Source organism: Ambystoma mexicanum, chromosome 6p, assembly GCF_040938575.1.
Source record: "Ambystoma mexicanum isolate Mex_15411 chromosome 6p, UKY_AmexF1_1, whole genome shotgun sequence".
Classification (NCBI taxonomy): Eukaryota; Metazoa; Chordata; class Amphibia; order Caudata; family Ambystomatidae; genus Ambystoma; species Ambystoma mexicanum.
The window spans coordinates 500102819-500124498 of record NC_090935.1 but is presented as its reverse complement, the minus strand read 5'-3'; positions in this window follow the sequence as shown (position 1 = coordinate 500124498).

The following is a 21680-nucleotide window of genomic DNA, read 5'->3' as shown; positions in this document are numbered from 1 at the left end:
AGCCAAGATGCAGGAGCAAGATGCGGAAGCTATGTTACGATCCATAGCGAGAAAGACTAGTGCCCAAGTTTGGTCACTCCTAAGAATTGGGAGTGATGATTTACAATTGCCATTAATAATAAACCCAATACAGGAGTCTGTTTGGCCGCTATGCTTTGCAAATATATATGCTGCTATGACCTTGGAAGATTGTTTGAAGTGGGATGATTGGGACAAGGGCCATTATATGATTTATGACCAAGAGGATATAGTGTTCCAAATAAAAAAGTTAAGTAACTCTAGAGCCCCAAGGCCGGGTGGCCTAACACATTTGATATTTAAAGCTCACCCTGAAGCATGGACTAAGATACTGTTCACCATCTTTAACCTGGTATTAGACAAGAAAAACATACCCATAAATTTGATGAATTTGGTGATTATTCTGATATTTAAGAAAGGCGATAGAGAGAGGTCACAAAATATCGACCAATAGCTCTCTTAGACGTGCCTGGAATGATTTTCGCCCAGTTGCCATTGAATGATTTAATGATTTGGGTCAAAAAGGAAACCTATTTTGACATCAATCAGTGTTCAGCCCGGGAATGGGAACAGCGATAAATCTCTTAACATTATCTTTGATTAAAAAGAGAGTTATCAATTCGGGCCAGTATATATATATATGGCCTTTATGTACTTCAAACTGGCGCTCGATTCAGTCTCAAGAGTTTTACTAATGAAAAAGATGAGGGAAGCGAAATGCCTGTGTATATTCTGGGATTGATTTCCCAGCTGTACTCAAGTACATCAATTCAGGTTAAGCTAAATCAAGAGAGTCTGTTGACTAAACCAACTAGTAGTAAAATGGAGATAGCGGCGGCACAGGCTTCCAGTAGTAATAGGAAGTATGGGAAATTTCCTGTTTGCCCGCTGTCACATTCTACAAGAAAAAAGTGGTGCAGATGATTGTTTATGGGGCACAGAGAAAAATGGTGGAATATCGACCGGAATGGAATAGACTGGAAGGTTTATTTTGGAAGAGGGTCTTGTCTCTTCCCCCGAGTCTACCGATCCGGATCAGTTTTAGTTGGGCTTGTTAGCTTTGAAAGTTATGGTCAATTGGTGTGCTTTGTCCATTCTTAGGAAATGTATTTTAGATCAGCATTCTACAGACTCAATAATACCATTAATTACCCAACTGTTACAAGAGCAAACAGATAAGTCATTGGGATTATGGAAGGAGGATTGCCTGGAAGTTATGCAAGCAGCAGGCATTACATTAGATTTACTCATAATTGACCCAGACAAAGCAGAAAGGAAGCTATGGTATTATGATTGGAATATGACATGGGAAGTATGCAATAGATATAAAATGTTTAAAGCCGGATATTATGTAATTAAACCAAGTAATCAAATCCCATTATACCTGCAGACATTTCCCAGTGAGAGATATAGAATGTGGTTTTTAAGGTTTCTTTTAAACCTATGGCCCACCAGGGAAGTTTTAGGTATTTGTTTAAAGTGGACATATGAGTAGACCGTATGTAGATTTTGTCAGCAGCATAATGAAATCGAGACATTGAGACATATTGTATTATCTTGGCCTGGGGTTTTAACTCAAAGGAAACAATTTGTGTATACATATTTTAAGGATTTTAGATTATTAACAGAAAATGACTTATGGATAAACATTTTTAATAGTCAGTATATTTCCCTGATTTTAGCCGTGGTACATTTGTTATTGTCTTTAAAACTTACAGAAATTGATTCTGAATAATGAGATAATTGGGCAATTGGGAAATGTCTATGAATTATGGAATTAACAAATGTTTTTTTTTTATGTTTTGTGATGGATTGTAAATGGAATGTATTTTGAAAATTGAATGGTTGAATTTTCAAATAACAAGGGGGGTCCTGGGAGACTCTCTGCCAGCCATGAGTCCTGGTTACAAGAGCCTTACCCAGAGTCTTTAGCTCACTATCTTTCACAGAGAAGAAATATCCCAAACTTATCAGTCTTTGTCCTGCCCTGGGGCAGTCCAGCACCGAAATGATAGGCAATTCTCCTCTGAAGAAGAGTACCAACAGCAACCCCAGACACGTGTTTTGGTCTGGTTGAACCTCATCAGTAGGGTGTAGCTGCGTCTCTCTAAGAATAGTGAGCAAGGGGTCCACGTCTGGATTCCCCTAGTAACCTAGGGTGAGACCCAAAGTTACTTGAAATATGCAAATAACAAGGGGGGTCCTGGGAGACTCTCTGCCAGACATGAGTCCTTGTTACAAGAGCCTTACCCAGCTTTCTTTCACAGAGAAGAAATATCCCAAACATATCAGTCTTTGTCCTGCCCTGGGGCAGTCCAGCACCGAAATGATAGGCAATTCTCCACTGAAGAAGAGTACCAACAGCAACCCCAGACACGTGTTTCGGTCTGGTTGAACCTCATCAGTAGGGTGTAGCTGCTGTCTCTCTAAGAATAGTGAGCAAGGGGTCCACGTCTGGATTCCCCTAGTAACTTAGGGTGAGACCCAAAGTTACTTGAAATATGCAAATAACAAGGGGGGTCCTGGCAGACTCTCTGCCAGACATGAGTCCTGGTTACAAGAGCCTTACCCAGCTATCTTTCACAGAGAAGAAATATCCCAAACATATCAGTCTTTGTCCTGCCCTGGGGCAGTCCAGCACCGAAATGATAGGCAATTCTCCACTGAAGAAGAGTACCAACAGCAACCCCAGACACGTGTTTCGGTCTGGTTGAACCTCATCAGTAGGGTGTAGCTGCTGTCTCTCTAAGAATAGTGAGCAAGGGGTCCACGTCTGGATTCCCCTAGTAACTTAGGGTGAGACCCAAAGTTACTTGAAATATGCAAATAACAAGGGGGTCCTGGGAGACTCTCTGCCAGACATGAGTCCTGGTTACAAGAGCCTTAAGTAACCTTGGGCCTCACCCTAAGTTACTAGGGGAATCCAGACGTGGACCCCTTGCTCACTATTCTTAGAGAGGCACAGCTACACCCTACTGATGAGGTTCAACCAGACTGAAACACGTGTCTGGGGTTGCTGTTCGTACTCTTGTTCAGAGGAGAATTGCCTAGCATTTCGGTGCTGGACGGCATATTACAGCTCTGCGGGCAGTTGCTGTCCTGCCCGGTAGGTCAGACATGCCGGGCAAAACGGCACCCACCCGCATAGTTTTCACGGAAGCACTGGCATCCGTTATTAACGGTGCCGGTGCGTCTATGGTCCACATTCCCATTGAGTCTGATAGGACTTTATGGAAATGGGGACTTACCATTTGACGGCACCTGACTTCCCAGACCGGCAGGGTTGTAATCCCCCGGTGTTACCGGGAAGTCGGGCGCCGGTAAATCATTACGGGTCTGGCAGCAACCTGCTGGTAGCAATGGCACGGTTGCCGGCAAACCCGTAATGAGGCCCATCTTTTCTTTTTGAAGTCACTCTGACTTCATAAAGGAATTATTTCTGTTACAGAAATAATTTCTTTACAAATGAAGAGGGAATTCAAAAAGAAAAAAATATATATATTTTTTTGCAAACAAAAAATATATTTTAGTTTTTCTACAAGTGGGGGCCCCTCCCAGGACATGTGCTGGCGGGGCCCCCTACACCGCAAGGGCTGCGGGGGCCCCTGTTATGCCAGTGGATATGATATGACATTTATAAAGCGCCTATACACAAGTGTTTCAAGGCGCGACGAGGCAAGGGAGGGGAAACAAAAGGATAACAAAGGCAAGAATCCTACTAGCCCTTGTGACATTGAGATTGCGCAAGTGGAGGGGAGAGGGGAGAGGAAAAGTTCAGGGGAAGGGGAGGAAGGGCAAGTGCAGAACACAGGATCAAAAATAAGTAGTGTGGCCAGCAGGTGGCAGTGCAAGGGTTACATGCAGACAAGTGTCTGATAAGTGCAGGTAAAGGGACTGTAGGGTTGCAGATACAGACCCAAGTGCAATGGCTGCCAGGAGGCAGTGCACGTGTTCAACTGAGCGGGTAGGGACCTGGGTCCGAAGTTCAGAGGGTAGCCAGGTGACCAGTGCAGTTTCACACAGGAGATCAGCAGGGCACAGAAAGAGAGAAGGCAGAAGCAAAGAGGAAAGTCTTGAGATGCTTCCGGAACCAGAGATGTTTTTTCTCAAGTTTCAGAGAGGCAGGGAGGCTGTTCCAGAGGGAGGCGCCGGCCGAAGAGAGAGATCTGCCCACAACTGGTTGCTGGAGAAGCGCCTGACTCTCAAGGAGTTGATGGTGAAGGAGCGAAGAGCTCGAGTAGGAAGTTATTTCTGAAGAGAGAGTTGGAAGTGTTGTGGTCCCAGGCCCAAGAAGACCTTGTGACAATGCACAGGGTCTTGAACTTGATCCTTGCTGCGACTGGGAGCCAATGGAGGGATTTCAGGGCTGGAGAGATATGATCCCTGGGCTTGAGGCCAAGTACAAGTCTCGCAGCTCTGTTCTGGATGAGTTATAGAGGATGGAGAGTAGAGGCAGGAAGATTTTAAAAGAGGCTGTTGCAGTAGTCAAGCCTAGAGAGATCCAGAGCTCTGGAGACAGAGAGCCTCTGGGGAAAGGAGATGAAAGGCAAAAATACCTCTGAGGAGATGCAGTTGGTAGTTTGACTTCTTAGAGACGTTAGAGATGTGAGGAGAGAAGGAGAGTGTGGAGTCAAAGATGACCTCAAGGTTCTTAGCCTCACAGGTGGGAGCAGGAAGAGGACCAAGAGAGGCTGGCCACAGAGTGGCAGGAAAAGAAGGTGCAGGTGTGCCGATGAGGAGCATCTCCGTTTTACTGGCATTCAGGCAGAGATCATTACTGGCACACCATTCCTGGATTGCAGACAGACAATCCGGTATGAGAGAAGGAGAAGAGGCGGCAGAGGGGAGCATGAAAGCAAGCTGAGTGTCATCCGCATAGCGCTGAAAATTGGAGCAGAGAGCAGCAATGCGGTGGGCGAGAGGTGCCAGGTATTGGTTGAACAACCAGGGAGAAAGGATAGACCCCTGAGGAACACCACAGGTAGAGAGAGAGCTAGAGGAGAAGAAGGACTATAGTTGGCCCGGGAGGGTTGATCTGAGAGGAAAGAAGTCAGCCAGGCCAGAGCCTGATCAGTGATACCCAGGTTATCACGGAGCTTGTTGAGCAGGATGGCATGATTGACCATTTCAAAGGCAGAAGAGAGATCAGGTAAGATGAGGACATAGGGGAGATTAGGATCGAGGTTAGAGAGCAGGTTTCATGGATGTTCAGGAGAGCAGTTTCCATGTTTTTTGATGCTCTGAAGCCAGACTGATGGTCATGAAGACAACCAACAGATTCAGTATGAAGATTGAGCTTGGAGATGGCCAGCTATTCCAGGAGTTTGACCAGGAAAGGAGTGATGGATTTAGGGTGATAGTTAGCCGGGCAGGACTTGCGTGGAGTTAACGCAGGCCCAGCATGCCTGAGTGAGTCGACAAGCACCTTGAGCGAGATTCCACGCAGAGGGTGGGAAATGTAGGCGTGTTGAGGGACGTACACAGGCAGGTTATTGCACACCCATCACCTCGGAAATATAACCGTATTCATGGATTTAAACTGGGAACGCCGGCTCACAAAAAAGTACACTCAAATCCCAGAACCCATACACCACATGAAAGAGGTAAACGTCCAAGCACATAGGAACAAATACGTATAAAACACGCAATACACACCAAACCAACGTCTACAGCCATGATGAATCCAGCAGTACTAGGAGCCATTGTGCATGAACACTGCAGGAGGAGGAAGATGCCCAGGGCCCGGATCTTGGTCTATGGCAGGTACAGGTCCCACCCCCCATATAATCCTAGACCTTGTCAGGGAGTGGAAAGATGACCTAACATCACCCACCATTTGCTCCCAGGCCCTTACCCCACTAGAAAAATTGCTCACTGCACTACATTTCCTTGCCAGTTGGTCATTCCACCGGACCACTGCATTATTTGGTGGGATATCACCGGCCACCCACTACATGAGGTGCTGTCCTGCATAACATCGCATGCATGTGTGCACAGGCACATACATATGCCCCGAACACCAGCGGAAAGGCAGACAGTCATGCAGGATTTCTGTACAGTGGCACGCTTCCCCCATGTACTAGGTGCCGTAGACTGCACCCATCTAGTGCTATGGCCACCCACATTGACAGGGCACATATACAGGAACAAAAAGCATTGGCACTCCATTAATGTGCAGGTCATAGGTGATGCCAAGGAAATCATCATGGAGGTCTATGCTAATTTCCCGACAGCTACATCTTCCATATGTCACCACTGCACTGGGCCCTGGTAGCTGTTAAATATGTCAACGTATGGCTCATTGGTGAGTATGAATGCTCATGTGCATACATGCACATCACACACTGAACAATAGACACTGCCGAAAAATGACAATAACAACCATGATGACATTTACAGAGGACAGTGCCTACCCGCTGACTACATTCATGATGACACCCATCAGGCACCCCACAACACCAGCTCAGGTAAGGTACAATACTGCACAAATAGCCACTAAGGGCATAGTGGAGCGCACATTCGGAGTGTTTAAGTCACAGTTCCACTCCCTTGACCACTCTGGTGGGGTGTTGCTGTTTGCACCACCAATAGTCTGTCGAATAATTGTGGCTGTACGTGTCCTGCACAATGTTGCCACACAGTGCGATGTACCAGTGGACATGCAGGTGGGACACCGCCCACACCCACAGACAACACCTTGGCCATGACTGGCCAAAGGGCACGTGGAGAGGCTGCACACACAGAGCTGGTGCAATTGTACTTCACCTAAATACCAACCCCTGTGGAGTACACACAGTGAAGCCACCTCCCAGGCAATATTCCCTCTAAGCTGTGCACGTGCACGCTTGCCCAGCTTTCTTCTGTGTGCCACTAAGAAGAATTTTAGCAGTGCACAAAGAAAATTCCCACCTATTTAAAAAGATGTAATAAGGGACAAGCCACATCAGCTACCTAATATTTGCTTTCTCTCAAAATGAAGATAAATTATGCTAACTATTCTTGATATTCTGGTCTAACCTTTTTACATTGACCTACTATACAAGTTTGACCTTAAAAATCTAAAAACCTTAAAAACAGAATACACCGACAAGAGGTAAAATATGAAAAGTGGCTCCATGAACAGAACATATAACAGAGATATGCCTGCACACATTAACCAAATTATCCTCCCTCCCCACTTATGACTCCTAAACTTGATTCTATTACATGACTCGAACTCCGCCCAAGGCCACATACCGATATTACCAGACAACCTGGTATCTGCCTACCTTAGCTCTGCAAAAGGTTACCAGTCTAGATGCTAGTCTTGTTTTGTTTGTTATAAAATGAATGATGTTCAAGCACAAGAATTTCTGTTACACATGGTGCCTCAGCAAAAGCATTACCCACACTATGTAACCCAAGTTTCAACTCAAATATTGGATACTGACTAAGTAAGCAAGCTGCTACAATGTGTAACCCCATCCCATGTTTCCTATTATTTGTACATATGTAACAAAAGCACTTTGAAAAGCCCCCTTTGCAAGATAACACATTATAAAACTACAATATTAATTTTCCCTGTAAGGATTTTGAGTAGGCAAATATGCTTAGTGTCTCCTACTTTAGCATTGTGACATTACCCTATAAATGGAGAGCAACATTTCAATATGATTTACTTGCCCTGCAAGGGATAATTGGTATGGACTCTGCCTGGCATTACTCGTATATAAAATGAGTGCAACAATATTCAGATAACTAGAATGTTTTTCACACAATCTGCAACATTTCAAAATGTTCAGAGTTCCATGGAGTTTTAACTGAGCACTTGTATAACCCTACCCAACAATCCAAAGGTGGGGTATGTTGCAAACAATCTTGTATGTACTTCATAGTAATTGTGCACATGCAGATGTATGACATTTTCTTATACTCCACATAATTTCATTACAAGGCTTTAAATTGGATTTGCTTGCAAAGTATTGTGGATATGCGAATATCCCAGTTAATGTTTTACTGCTACAATCCCTCACTTTTTACAGAGCCCTGTCAACTAATATTGACGGCTAGTACAGGAACCGGGCAGGGGACCGGGTGGAAGGGACAGGAGAACACTCCCTTGGGGTGAAGTACAAATCAGCAACTTTCAAAAACCAAATCAGATGTTTTGGCAGTACAGTACAGTGAAGAAAATGTTTGTTTGCTAAAGGATATGAAACTATATTAATAGTCTAGGAAAGTGCACCTTTTATTTCTGTCTATACTCAGCTGCTGAGGGTTTTTCAATATAATCACATGTTTGCATTGATTGCCTCTAGCATCCCCATGCATCTTGTTCAACTAATGACAATAAATTTCAGAGGAGGGATCCCTAGTTAAAGAGGAAGCGCCTCAATATGCTGTACATGTGAGTAGTGCTACTGTTGACTTAAAGGGCAAATACATGTAATTTTCTTCAACGGGGCACCAGAAGAAACCTCAGTAAGGCTCTTGTTGATTTTTGTCTACCAATGGTGGGCAAAACTATAATCTCTATTATGTGCCCTGTATTTTCACTTCCTTTGCCAGGGTTACAAGCAGGGCTCTGATACGATTTTGCTCTATACTTGGAATCAAAAGATTTTTCAAGGAGTAAGAAGGTATTTGGCTTCGCCAGTAGGGATATTTCATGCTTATTAAAATATGATCTTTCCCCTTAAAATTCCTCTTGAGATCGGGCAGTAATATTATTTACCAATCCCACTGCTCTGCTGGCCATTGATTCAAAAAGAGATCATTGGAACTTTGTGGGTAGAAGCAGGGGCTAGATTCCTATATGTTCATGGCTTCCATTTTTTATTGGGCACATTGCCCTGTTTTTAGGGAGTAAAATGGCTGGTCCATATGCCTCCTAGCTGTAAGGTTGGTTTTGAGTAAATTTCACAACTCACAGACCAAAATAATGTGGATAGTGAGCAGAGGCCCAGGAATTCTGATCATCATATTCTGTAATGCAGTTATTCTGATGCAATTATCGTCCTTACACAAATTATGAAAGGCATTTTCTCCTGGCCCTTGAATTACTCCATTAAAGTGGCACATCCACTATTATTGGCATGTTTTCTGACAAAGACACATTCCTTAGTTACATTTATTCAATTTGAAAAACGTGCAGAATGTCTGAATTTTTTGACAGCCAAATCAGTGATTAGCGATACTTGTTTTTTGTCATAAACATGAGATGTTTCCCAATGCCATTAAGCACTTTCTATATTGTCTCTGAGCAGTGCTGGCAAATGAATAGCCACCACTAAACCCATTGTTTATCCTGAGCATGCAAAGCTTTTTTTGTGCATACACTTTCTCTCTGCGCAGGAGTACTATTGTTAGGTACTATGGCATATCTTGAAGTCTGATGATTTGTAAAGAATCAGAGTTGTTGGGAAGGGGAAATTGCCTTCCAAACTCTTCGGAGATGGTATTTCACTAACTGCACATGCTCAAAAAGTGGCTTAAATCATTATTCAGTTGCGCGCATGGAAAATAATGTGCCACAAAGAAAAATAATTTCTGCACTTAAGAGAAAAATAATCAGAGCGAACATTGCTCCCAGGTGCCATTCAGTGTTGAATCGGGGCCTATCCTCAATGCCCATAACAACACCCTGAGACTGTGGCACTGGGATTGCAAGTGTGTGTGTCCATTGGACATAAAACAAGATGGCCCATCAGAGGCCCCACAAAATTCTTGTAAGTAGCAGTATACAACTACAACTCTGTGAACTATATAATGAAATCAATCTTGAATATCAACCACTGTAGAAATGCAAAATGTACTGGCACAAGTACAAATATGATGCTATAGAAAAATGCATGAAATAGGCAACAATCAAATGTTAGTACCTAGACATTCATGGGCACCGAATTCATAAATTCCACCAATTCTGAGAAGCAAACCAAAATCTGATGAAAAACCTGTGGCACCATTTGCACTACAGGCAAAAATATATCCATATGATTACCGGCAACACATCCATTCACCCAAACATTCACCAACATGTGCCCCCTTTAGTGACATGCTACAAATGCATACACCAACTCACCAGCCACCCATCACCATGTGTCGTGGCACACATGCAGCCACCTCTGCACACCTCATGTGAATGCAACATAAACATCCCACACAGTTACACCTTAGCCACCCACAACATCTACACTGTGTGCCCCCCTGAGTGACAAGCACTAAACCATTTTACACTTACCCATCCTCATGCTGAGGGGACCTTCTCAACACATACATCTGGCCACAGTCAGCATGACACTGAGATGACCCTCAAAAAGAGTGCATTGAGAGGATGGAAACCCAGGAGCACCTTTGTAGTATTGTCAATGCCATGATATGCCATGTCCTTATCAACGTGGTAGTGTGACAATGCAGTAAACACTGGCAGCATAGACAATGATGCCAATCCCAAGAAGAAGTGAACAAAGATACCTCACCAATTTTACACAAAACTTGATCTTGCAGAAGGCAGCTCTTCACAGAGGCAGCTTTCAGATTAGAAGGCAGGTCAATGAGGCAACAGGTATGAAACACACAAGCAGATATGAGAAGACAATAACAAACAGAGGCCAAGGACGAACACACACAAAAGGGAGCATGGCATGCAAAAAGAAAGTGCAAGGGAAGTCAGACTTCATCAGTAATGGACTGAATTTGGTGAAATGTGAATAGAACAGAAGTTAGCATTGAAATGCACCCAGCAGCTGTCAACATGCATCATAATAATTGACAGTGTATCTGGCATTGTACATGGTCTCCATGGCAACCAACAAGGAATTGACAACCATGTCCACCTGGTATCTGTTTAGTACACTGCATCACAAAAATGTGCATCAATACTGGTATATGTGTGGATTGGTTTAGGGACAGCAATCCCAGAAGGGGAAGAAGCATCAAAATTGGAATGCCTCTGTGGGTAGGAATTACTGTTAACAGATGTTGTAACTGGAAGACATGTGACAGGCAAAACAAATGTATAAAGTGCAAGGAAACACTTACCACCCCCACCACCTTAAAGATGTGCCACAGCACATAAACAGCCAGGGCAGCCACCCTCAGGACAACTCACCAACTAAGGCCCTATAGTGATACCCACACCCAACTAGGATCCTGCAACCACTGCCACATGATTATCTGTAAAATGAGCATGCATGCACAAATCATCCTACCAGCAACCTGTGTCACATACACCTACAAAACTGGACCAGTTCCCCCCAAACAAGAGAAATAAAAGCAATCCCACAAAGTGCCAGACTTCATGCCACAAAACAGAACACTAGGCAAACCCTGAGTGCACTTCACTTACCTGCACATGTCATCCACCAGGCTTGCATCCACTGCATCCCACCTGCAAATTCATTTTGAAATCCCAAACACATGCATTGCAACTATTTCAAATACTGCCCATTCATGACAACACACGTAGGGAATACAAAAGTAGTCATGCGCCACCCAATGTACAAGGAACACAGAGTGCAAGAGGTAGGCAGGACACAAGGTGACGATTGACGAGCAGTGGAGTGGAGCGGGACAGAGCGAGAGATAGGGAAAGGAAAAAACATTGCAAGGAGGAGACTATCAGGAGCGGAGATGAGGACGGACCTGACTGACATCACAGTGTGTGAGGGCATAGACAATCCACCCTAGGGATGAAAATGGAGACATGAACACCTCTTTAATTAGCATCATGGTTGGAGAGCATGGAAGGATCAGCGATGGACAAGATCCATATCTAGTGATACTTGAAGGACAAAATTGGGTGACAGTGAAGGGCAGACTGGCAAAGAATGGAAACAATCAGCTCAACATGAGGAAAGAAACCTGCACCACACACCATGGCATGCAAATCACCCAAATACCCATGTATGCTACACCCCATGCAAAGAAGGCACTCCAACCATATACACAGACCCAACACCAAACAACATACACCCGGGTACTGCAACACTGCAAATGGATCTACTGACAACACGCAGCTGTTCCCTCACCCCCCAGGAGCCCACACACCCTGATTGAGACTGTCCCAGGAAGTGTGCATAGATTCCAGGGAGCGCTTGCAACTCACACAGAGGTAACAGATGAGGACAAGCTGTGGGGAGTGGACGATCATACACATGCATGGGTCCATTGTGGGCATGCAATGTTCACTCACTGACAGTGGCAGATAGCATGACGAAGGAATCAAAACCAAAGGACATGTAACACACCCTGGTGCTGATAACCAACAAAATCAAACACTGTCACTGACAGTGGCAGATAGCATGACGAAGGAATCAAAACCAAAGGACATGTAACACACCCTGGTGCTGATAACCAACAAAATCAAACACTGTACACACCCTGGTGCTGATAACCAACAAAATCAAACACTGTAATAAAAGTGTCCTCATTGTGCAACACAGAACCAGTCAGCCAGGGAAAAACATGCGCATATGGGTCTAACCCGACATGCATCAAGTGTGACAAACCTGTCCTGTGGAGTCAATGCACACAAGATGCCAGAATGATCATCCATAGTATACATCATAAAGCGCTGCAGCGGAGGTTGATGATACATGAGAATCAAGGTGTGTGCCACATGTCTAACAGTGGCATGTCTGGGCAGGTCATGCAATTGTCGAAGGGAGTGGATTGTGAAGTTACAGAGGTCAATGAGAAGTGTACACAGGGAGTACCCCTGCAGGGCATGGTAGTAAACATGTGGACAGGGGGAGTGGAAAAGTGGAAGTACGGACTCATCATCACGGTTGGTCATGCAGATGCACAGTGAATGCATGCCATCAATCAGTCCCTACATCCAGACTCAATGAAACATTGCAAATGGACAAAGTGTGTATAGTGCCATCCATTCACTTAAAAGCATGGTGTCAATCATCTAAGTGCATCCACACAAACAATGCACATGCATAGAAGTGTAACTGCACATACACACATGCATGTGTACAGACACACATCTGCCCAGACAATCACCATGACACAAGGTTAAGCCACCACTATGTCAAGATGTGCACTGCATGCAAACACCTCCACCAGGAATTGTGAATCCAAGTGTGCGTGAGAGGACAGCCAAAACCTGGCATGGGGCATGGGGACTATGGACGCAAAGTTTGCATGTTGGACCTCTCATGGAGTGCAGTCACTGCATGATTCTGTATCACTGCAAAAATATGCTGACAGTGCATTACAACAGGCATATTTGACAATCATGCATCAAGCACACATGCATTAAGAATCACTTAACACAAAGTTACCTGCACTTGCCCTCCTATTTTCTATGATGCAACCATGTCAGTTGACGTCAATTTGTATGGCTGCTTGTCCCCAACTGCATCTATTATGCCCCTGAGAGTGCAACTGCACATGTCAAGGGACCCAAATATCGAGAAAAGAATAATTCCACCTTGGAAAATTAAACAAAATAGATAAGCCCACAAACGGGCCAGGGGAATGTATAAGTAACAAACCAACAAAAAGTGTTCATGGAGAATCCTGGCTAACAAAAAAAAGAACTCTGGCCATGGACCAAAAACAATAAAAAGTGGCATCATGGACAGGGGAGGGTTAGGGTGCATGTCAATGCCCACATAGGTGGACCAAACATTTTACCAAAATAAAAGCCCTCCATGGGCTCATGGACCTTACAGCAACGGTGGACAAGGAGGCTGGTCTGTGTCTTTGCTGGAACCCCCATCCTGCGGTTGATCTGCAGAGGAACGTGATGTTAGAGCCACACCAAGCAGTGCCAGGGCCTTGTCTTCACTTGCCCCGTCCATCTGTGAAGTAAAGTACCATCAGAGTGCGGTTGGTGAGGTCTCCATGCATCTCCTCACAGATGGCTGTAGAGTCTGTATGTGTGCTGACCTTGATGCATTGAGTTGCTTGGAGAGTGTCTGTCTTAAGGCACCCATCTCCACTTGGATCAGTGTCCTAGTGGTTGAGAGCTCTGCATGGATGGCCGTCCCTATTCGAACATTTCACACATCAGGGCTTCACTGTGTGCCTGAAGATCAGCCCATCGGCCGTTAATGTTTGCCTACATGCCCAGACTTTGGTAGCGGCATGAGGACTGCATGACCTGCAGCTGTTGATCTACCTGGGCCGCTGGCAGGGTCATGGACTTGCCCATCTTATCCATCTCCTCATATATCCTATCCAACATATTCCGATGTTGGAGGGCAGCACACAACATCTGCTGCTCTGTCTGCCCAGTCTGCACACGTCCCCCACAAGTGCGGGGCCCACGGCAGCCAGATGCAAAATCCATACCCATTGCTATGATGCCCCTGTCGTTGGCTGCAGGTCTGCAATCCTTCTTTGGACATCAGCCCCAGGACCTGAAGCCAACTCATGGGAGGGTGGCCTTGCAGCCAGAACCACCGCAGACAGGGACAACTGCTGACTGGCCTTGAGAAGCGAGCTGCCCCACCATAGACTCACAGGCACCACCTGATCTGCCCATTGGGCCACTCACCTTTGCCCTCTTTGACTTATGCATATCAAGTTCAGCATCATTCAGCATCACAGCCAGCTGAGTCAGAGAGTCAGAAGAGTTTGCAGCTCAGGATGGTCTGGAGTACCAGTGGGTTCTCACAGCCTACCACACCACATCCCCACTGGTGGTCTGAAACACCATCAACTCTTCCTCCTCCTTCTCCTCCTCCTCCTCTGCATCTGGTGCAGCAATAACTGCACATGGATACAGAAAGACATGTTGATACATGTTAAAAAATGACAACTATCCACATATGCTTCAAGGAGTACTCTAAAAAGAAATGGCAGGACATGCACCCATCAGACATTGTGCATTCACACACTTGATCCAGTAAGCAACATATGCATGGCATTTGCTGACAAGTGACACCCCCAACTGCTATCATGTCCATGCCAGCACTGGGCACATGTACATTCAACAGTGGTGTAAATGCACAATGTGGGGACATTCAACTATCAAGTCGCCACACATATCAGGGGAAAAGTAATGCGCAAAATACTACGCCACATACTAAAATCACATAATGAGAGATAGCCCGAGAGGAGGTCACTAAAGACTGAATACCTAGGCAGACCAAGACAGAAGCACTTAGACGAATCATCAATAGCATCCTGGCCCTGTGCCTCACCCAAGCTCCAATAGATGCATTTCACATAGAAAGCAAGGGAATAGGGGCCAACCCCAGCTCTGATACCTAAGGAGAAGAATAGAGACACCAATCACATTATACAAAGTTCACTTGAATACAACAGGGAGTGTACACCCACAACAGTCAGACGGTCAAGAAAGGACATTAGCAACTAAACACTCTCATTGTAATACAAATTACATGGAACAAGAAGTACCTCAACCAGGATTCTAACCCGCTAACCCTACCTTCAATCCTCTACATACCTAACTCACCTGAAAATTCACACAACCAACTCTTACCCAGCAAACCACACGCACTTCACCACACCGCATCAACAACACCAACAGCACACGAGGTCTCGTCTCCTGTCCAATACTTACACCAAAGCTCAGCGTACGGTGTGTACCGAACTGAAGCCGCCAACAGCACACCACCTCTCTCACTCTCCTACTCCGTCTTCTCCCGACTAACCCAACCCCGCCCCCTTCTTGTTTTACAGATCCGCCAGAGCGCCTGCAGACTAACTGCTTTGGTGACGGTGCACAATATAAATACCTTTAACATTTAACATTTAACAGTTAACATTTAATGTTTGAATGTTCAATGACATCACATGGGAACATCCAAACATCCATATCCACAGATAACACCACGGTCAACACATGACACACTAATCAGGTCTGGGACAGGGAACTGGAGACAATGACAACCTGAATGAAGGCATGGAAAGGGAAGAAGCCCATCAGTAGGTACACCCGCAAATGTGCCTTTTAGTCAAGGTCCATGAAGTGCAGAGAGATGGAGAATGTATTGGACAATGTAAACAAGGTCCACCAATCCACAAGAGGGTGAGGGGAGTGGCCACATAGTGTGGGCCCAGAATGTGGGAGGGTAAGAGGGATCATGCGTCACAATGAGTAGGCTCTCTCTGTCACTGGAATTGAGTCAATGTGTATGTGATCTCTGGACACTCATGTAACTACACTCTGGGAACACTACAATGTGCATTGACAGACAGCTCAGATATTCATCATGACAAGGAAACCCATAGGAGCTGGTCACAAATGGAACATGCAGCTCTGCATGACATGGCGTGTAAGTTAAACTTTGTCCGCATGCACCGGTCGAGCAGTTCAGGGTGAAATGCAACAAGAATGTAGCAATGAAAAGTACTTGTACTTGTCTGTTTGTTTGTTTATTTGTAATGCGCGCCACTCCCACGGGTATCAGGGCGCAGGAGATGCAAGAGAACTTTCAACTTGGGTTACAAGTGGCATGTAAAGATACAGGACATGGTAAACGGATACATAATATACAGGAAATTTTGGGTAAGTACAATACAAAGAAATACACTATAAAACAGGAGCGGATTTTAACAAAGGCAATCTATTTACAGTACAGGTGAGATGGGAGGCAGATGAGTTACTGGTCATTGATTTTAAGCCAGTTAATGCAGTCCTGTCTAAAGCTGGTATATATTTGGTCAACTCTCAGTGATGGAGGCAGGGAGTTGGAGAGCTGCGCCACTTTGACTGGGAAACTGCTGCCCGCGATCGTAGAGAGTCTAAATCTAGGCACAGTTAGACCGTTAGGATTGGCTGATCTTGTGGGCCTTTTGGGGTACATTTAAGCCTTACTGGATGACACATCTACATTGTATATCACGTAGACTGTTCCCTGACTCACATTACCCAGGACAATAACTCTCATTCATTGATCACATGTGCCGGGGGAGTACCCTGTGGGGGAGGTACCTTGTCACATAGACATGTGCCACAAATGACTACCACACGGGCTACGCCCAGTATGAGGGCCAATTGACATGAGTCTGTACAGCACAGGACATGCATCACCAAGGGCTGTCATACAAATGCAGCCAGAATTGCCAACACACAATTGATGTGGGTGATGCATGACTGGCAAAATACATAAGATGCAATGATGGACACTCACCTGATGTGTCCTCATAATTCTCCAGGCCTCACATGCCTTGCACCTGCTCAATGAGGATTAATTGGCTCATGGCCTCTTCATGCGGTGTCAGCTGCTCCTCTAGTTGCAATTGCAGTGGCTAGGTTGACACTCAGCTTGTGCTTGGTGTGACAGGTGAGATCATTCCAGCGCTTCCTAACCTGTTCCACTGTGTGCATCTCCACCCCTAAGGCATTTATATGGTCTGTGACACGATGCTGATGCACCACACGTTGTGCAACTGTATGTGTGCTCCCTGCATACAGCAACATGTTACAATGGTGATCTGTCAAGTAGTCAATGAAGATCTGGAGCTACACATCAGTGAAGCTCTTCTTCCTCTGCGGGCCAGAGTCCTGTGCTGTGTGTTGGGATTGAGCCGTTTTCTGCTGTGCAGGGTGTGATGCTGGAAATGCATCGCAGGGACAGGGCCTCCGTATCCTTGTGATTCACTGCATTTTATTGTGTGTTCTGTCGTGTTTTCCGCGCAGGAGTTCATGTGGGACTCTTGGCGGTGCAGCTCTCTCTTTTGGTTTGGTGTGCAGACCCATGGGATATGCGTATGGCACCCATGGGTGGGGGGTACAACCCTGTACCCCTAGTGTATGTTTTTGGGCACCTGTGTGTGGCCCACAGAGCAGGGTACTGGCTGGTGGCAGCTCCGTGCTGAGTTGGCTGGTGCCCTGAGCGTCCTCCATTTTGGGATGCCCAGGCCCTGTCATTGGAATCGGTAGACTCCTGATGGAGACAAGATGGCCCCCGTGGCCTCTTGCCTTCCATCGCCTCTTACTTTGATCTTCCCGAAGTCCCTGGAAGCCCTGACTCTGTCCCTTCCCCGCTGTTGGGTGGAAGTTCCATATATGGTAGTGTGGGGAAGTGCTGACCAGACTGGTTGGAGCCTTCCCAACGACCATATGTTGTGGGTACACCTGTGGGTGGGAGCTGAGTGAATGGAGTGTGTGACAAATCTACACTTCTTGTTGTGGATGTCTGGTATCTGGTGTTTGACACAATGACTGAGACAACCCTGCCCGAAACTGGAATGAATGCTGTGTGTAGTGTTGAATGGCATGGTACTTGTCTGAATCCACATTCTGTGTTGTGAGTGTCTGGATGGAGAAGAATGGCCTGAATGTACTGTGTGCCTGATTGGCTGACTGACTGCTGAATGCCCTTCAAAGTGATTGGCTGCCTGAGTGTGACCCAGCAGAATGCATGGGATATCAACAGTATATCTGGGGACCTCTCACTGCTAGGAATCGTGTTCAGAAGCTGAAGTCCAAACTACGAAGAGTAACTGGAGTGAAACTGAAGCTTCACCTTGAAGCCCTGCTGGAAAGGAAGAATTGCTGTTACTCTTCTTCATCAATCTGAAAGCCGCTGTGTCTCCAAGGACTGACCCAGAGAGGACCTGGTAAGGCGCCCTCTACCCGAGCTATGAGGGAGCATCGTGTACTAGCTGATCTTTGCCAAAGCTCCCTGGTAGACAGACCTATGAAAGGCTTCCGACCGGAGATGGGGACTGCCGCGAAATCCCAAAGAGAAGCGCCCGGACTGTTGTCCGGCTTCCGTCGACGACCGCCATCGCCGACCGGAGCCGCTGTGCTCCCGTAGCCTAAGAACTTTTGTTTCACGGACACGCTCGTCAGCACCGCCGCCCACCTTATCCCATCGGAGAAGGCCAGGCTGTCGACGCATCGAGGAGCATCCGCCGGTGGGTTTCCTGCCACCCAAAGACCACAGAGATGCTGACAACTCGACGCCCTTGCTGGGCCACAGTTCTTCAAACTCTCTGCAGTCCAGAACTATCGACATCGAGATGCCCCACACGCCTCTTCCTTGCAGGACGTTTACGCTTCCCTGTCGACGAGCACTGCTAGGAAAGAAGCTGCCACTTCACCGCAGTAGTTCACCCTGTTCTTCGCCAGACGTTCGACGACCCGTGACTCCTGTCTTAAAGGGAGGGCACTCAAGAAGGGTAGTCGATTCCCCGATGAGGAACGCTACAACGCCAGGTACTTTTCGGTTGCTGAACTATTGGAAAGACTCTGGTGAATAATATATGGACTGGGCTTGTGATATACCTTTATTCTACAGGTAACCCAGGTAGGGGGATCTCCACACAGAACTGTGTCTAGTAGTAGGGGCCAGTGTTCTGCCAATTGTTTTAATCAACTGCTTTCCTCTTCTATCTATTGTTGGTTTCCTCTACAAACTGATTTGTGTGACATTGAACCGTACAGTTGATGCACTTTAAAGAGATCGAATAGTAATTATGGTACCACGTAGAACTGTATAGATTTGCCATTATAGATAACCATGTACAAAGAGAGTTATTGTGATATTGTACATAACCTTGACAATTAATTTTATAAAGACTGTGTTTTAACTAATACAGTGTGTGGACATTCCTTTGTGGGTGCTTGGGGACTACACTGTACTTAAGAACCAGCCCTCATCACCTCCTGAGAAGCTAGGCATTGAATGCTCGACCAGCGCTACCCGATAGAGAATCTTGGCTGGGGTCCTATGTGCCTCTCCTCTGCCATATCGAGAGAAAAAGTGTGTTGGTGCTGCCCCTGTCTGGCTGGAAACACATTGGCATCCAGGTGACGGGCCTTTGGACTGGGGCATGCCATGTCCTCCTGGGTCTGGGGCAGATGTCTCCACACCACATCCTGACCCATGGGGCTAGGGCAGGTGTTTCACACCACCACGTCCCCAACCCCCCTGGGGCTGGTGCAGGTGTTTCACCACTGTGTCACTGACCCCGTCTGCCCCCTTCCTATCTTGGGACCTTTCCACTCACAAGTGTAAGGGATGAATGGGAGTTATTGTCCTGGGTAATGTGAGTCAGGGAACAGTCTACGTGATATACAATGTAGATGTGTGTTCCAGCAAGGCTAAAATGTACCCAAAAAAGCAACAAAAATGGTACGCGATACGCAGTGACATCCAAAAACACAAAAAGTGCATACCCAGTACCCAGAAAGCTTTTGATGACTGAAAAAGCGGTAAATGTTACACAAGCGCACCCAGATATCATACATTTGTGTACTCGACACACCGTATGCCTTTCAAAGTACACAAAAACAACAACCCCCAAAGTAAATTGGGTATGTGATACCTGATGTAAGGTTTATGTAAGAAAATTCACATACGACTCCGTATGTGGGACAATGTGTGATACATGTCACTTGACTTATGTAATGGTGTCATTGCTGTGAGCTTCATATGCGTGTCATGTAGGTGCGCAGCATCACCGCACGCAGGACGCAACTTGGATCATTACTCTGCTATTGGCAGTTCCTCCTGCCTATACTGCTGCTGATTTTGCCTCCTCGAGAGTGAATGCCTGCCCGCAACCTGCACTGTCTTGGTGTGCCAGCTGCCTCACTTTTGCCTGCACTCCTGTGTTGGACCTGCAACCACCTCCGCTGTACTTTCCAGGACTTCCAACTCTACCAACACCACCGTTGCTCCACTACAACTACCCAGGACCCAGGAAGCCCTTACTTGCCTCAGGTGTGCCATGTCTGCCCCATCCACATCTTCTGGGGAGGGCAGCACCCCAATGTTGAGGCAGAGGGCTGCCAACTTCAGCAACACAGAGGTTGGCATCCTGTCAGATCGGGTCCTGGGTGCCAATGATGCCCTCTTCAGCCCAGCTACACAGCTGGGCACCAAGGCAAGGTGAAGGATATGGGATGAAATTACTGCTGCCATCAATGCAGAGGGGTGGCAGTCCGGCCCAGGGATACAGTCCAGAAATGCTGGGATGACCTCTACACCTGCAGCCATACCAAGGCGCTGGCAGCCCTCTCCACGGAACCCACCACAGAGGTGTACCATACTGGCTGCCACCGGTTCAGCCAGTTACATCCGCCCCTACTTGAGCGGTGCTATCCGGTCCTCTACTCCCATCTCTTTGCCTGGAAAAGTCATCAGGATGTCGCTGGTGAGGACCTATGTGGGACAATGCTCTAGGGCGTATGTGTGGCATGCATGTTTGCAGATGCCACATCCTGTTTGTGGCTTGTATGTTTTGTGAGAGGCAGCTTATTGGTGACTCATGCCAATGCAGGCCATTTGTGACATCAGACATTGTGTGGAGCCATTTACATGAGGATTGCCAGATTGTGCATTCATGGATTTTCATTGTTGTGCCCATGCAGTGTGTGAGCATGGATCATGTACTTGAACATGACCAATGTGGACATGTTATGTTGTGGGCATGTGAGTGATGTGCATGATGATCGAGTTGATGTGTGGCCCAACTGACAATGCTTCAATGCTTGCATAGGTGCTTTGAAACAGTATTTTGTATTGTATAAGCACCTAAAACGCAAACAATAAACAAATAAATAAATCCATGCAGGCATATCTGATGCTAGTGATACATGTGCTTTTATGCCTGCGTGTGTGGGGTTCATGCATTGACGCCGGGAAGTGAGATGTGACATGTCATTCCGTTGGATTTGTAAGACGAGTGTATGTGTGTCCATGCAATAATGGTATGGATGTCCAACTGACATGTGCAATTTGATG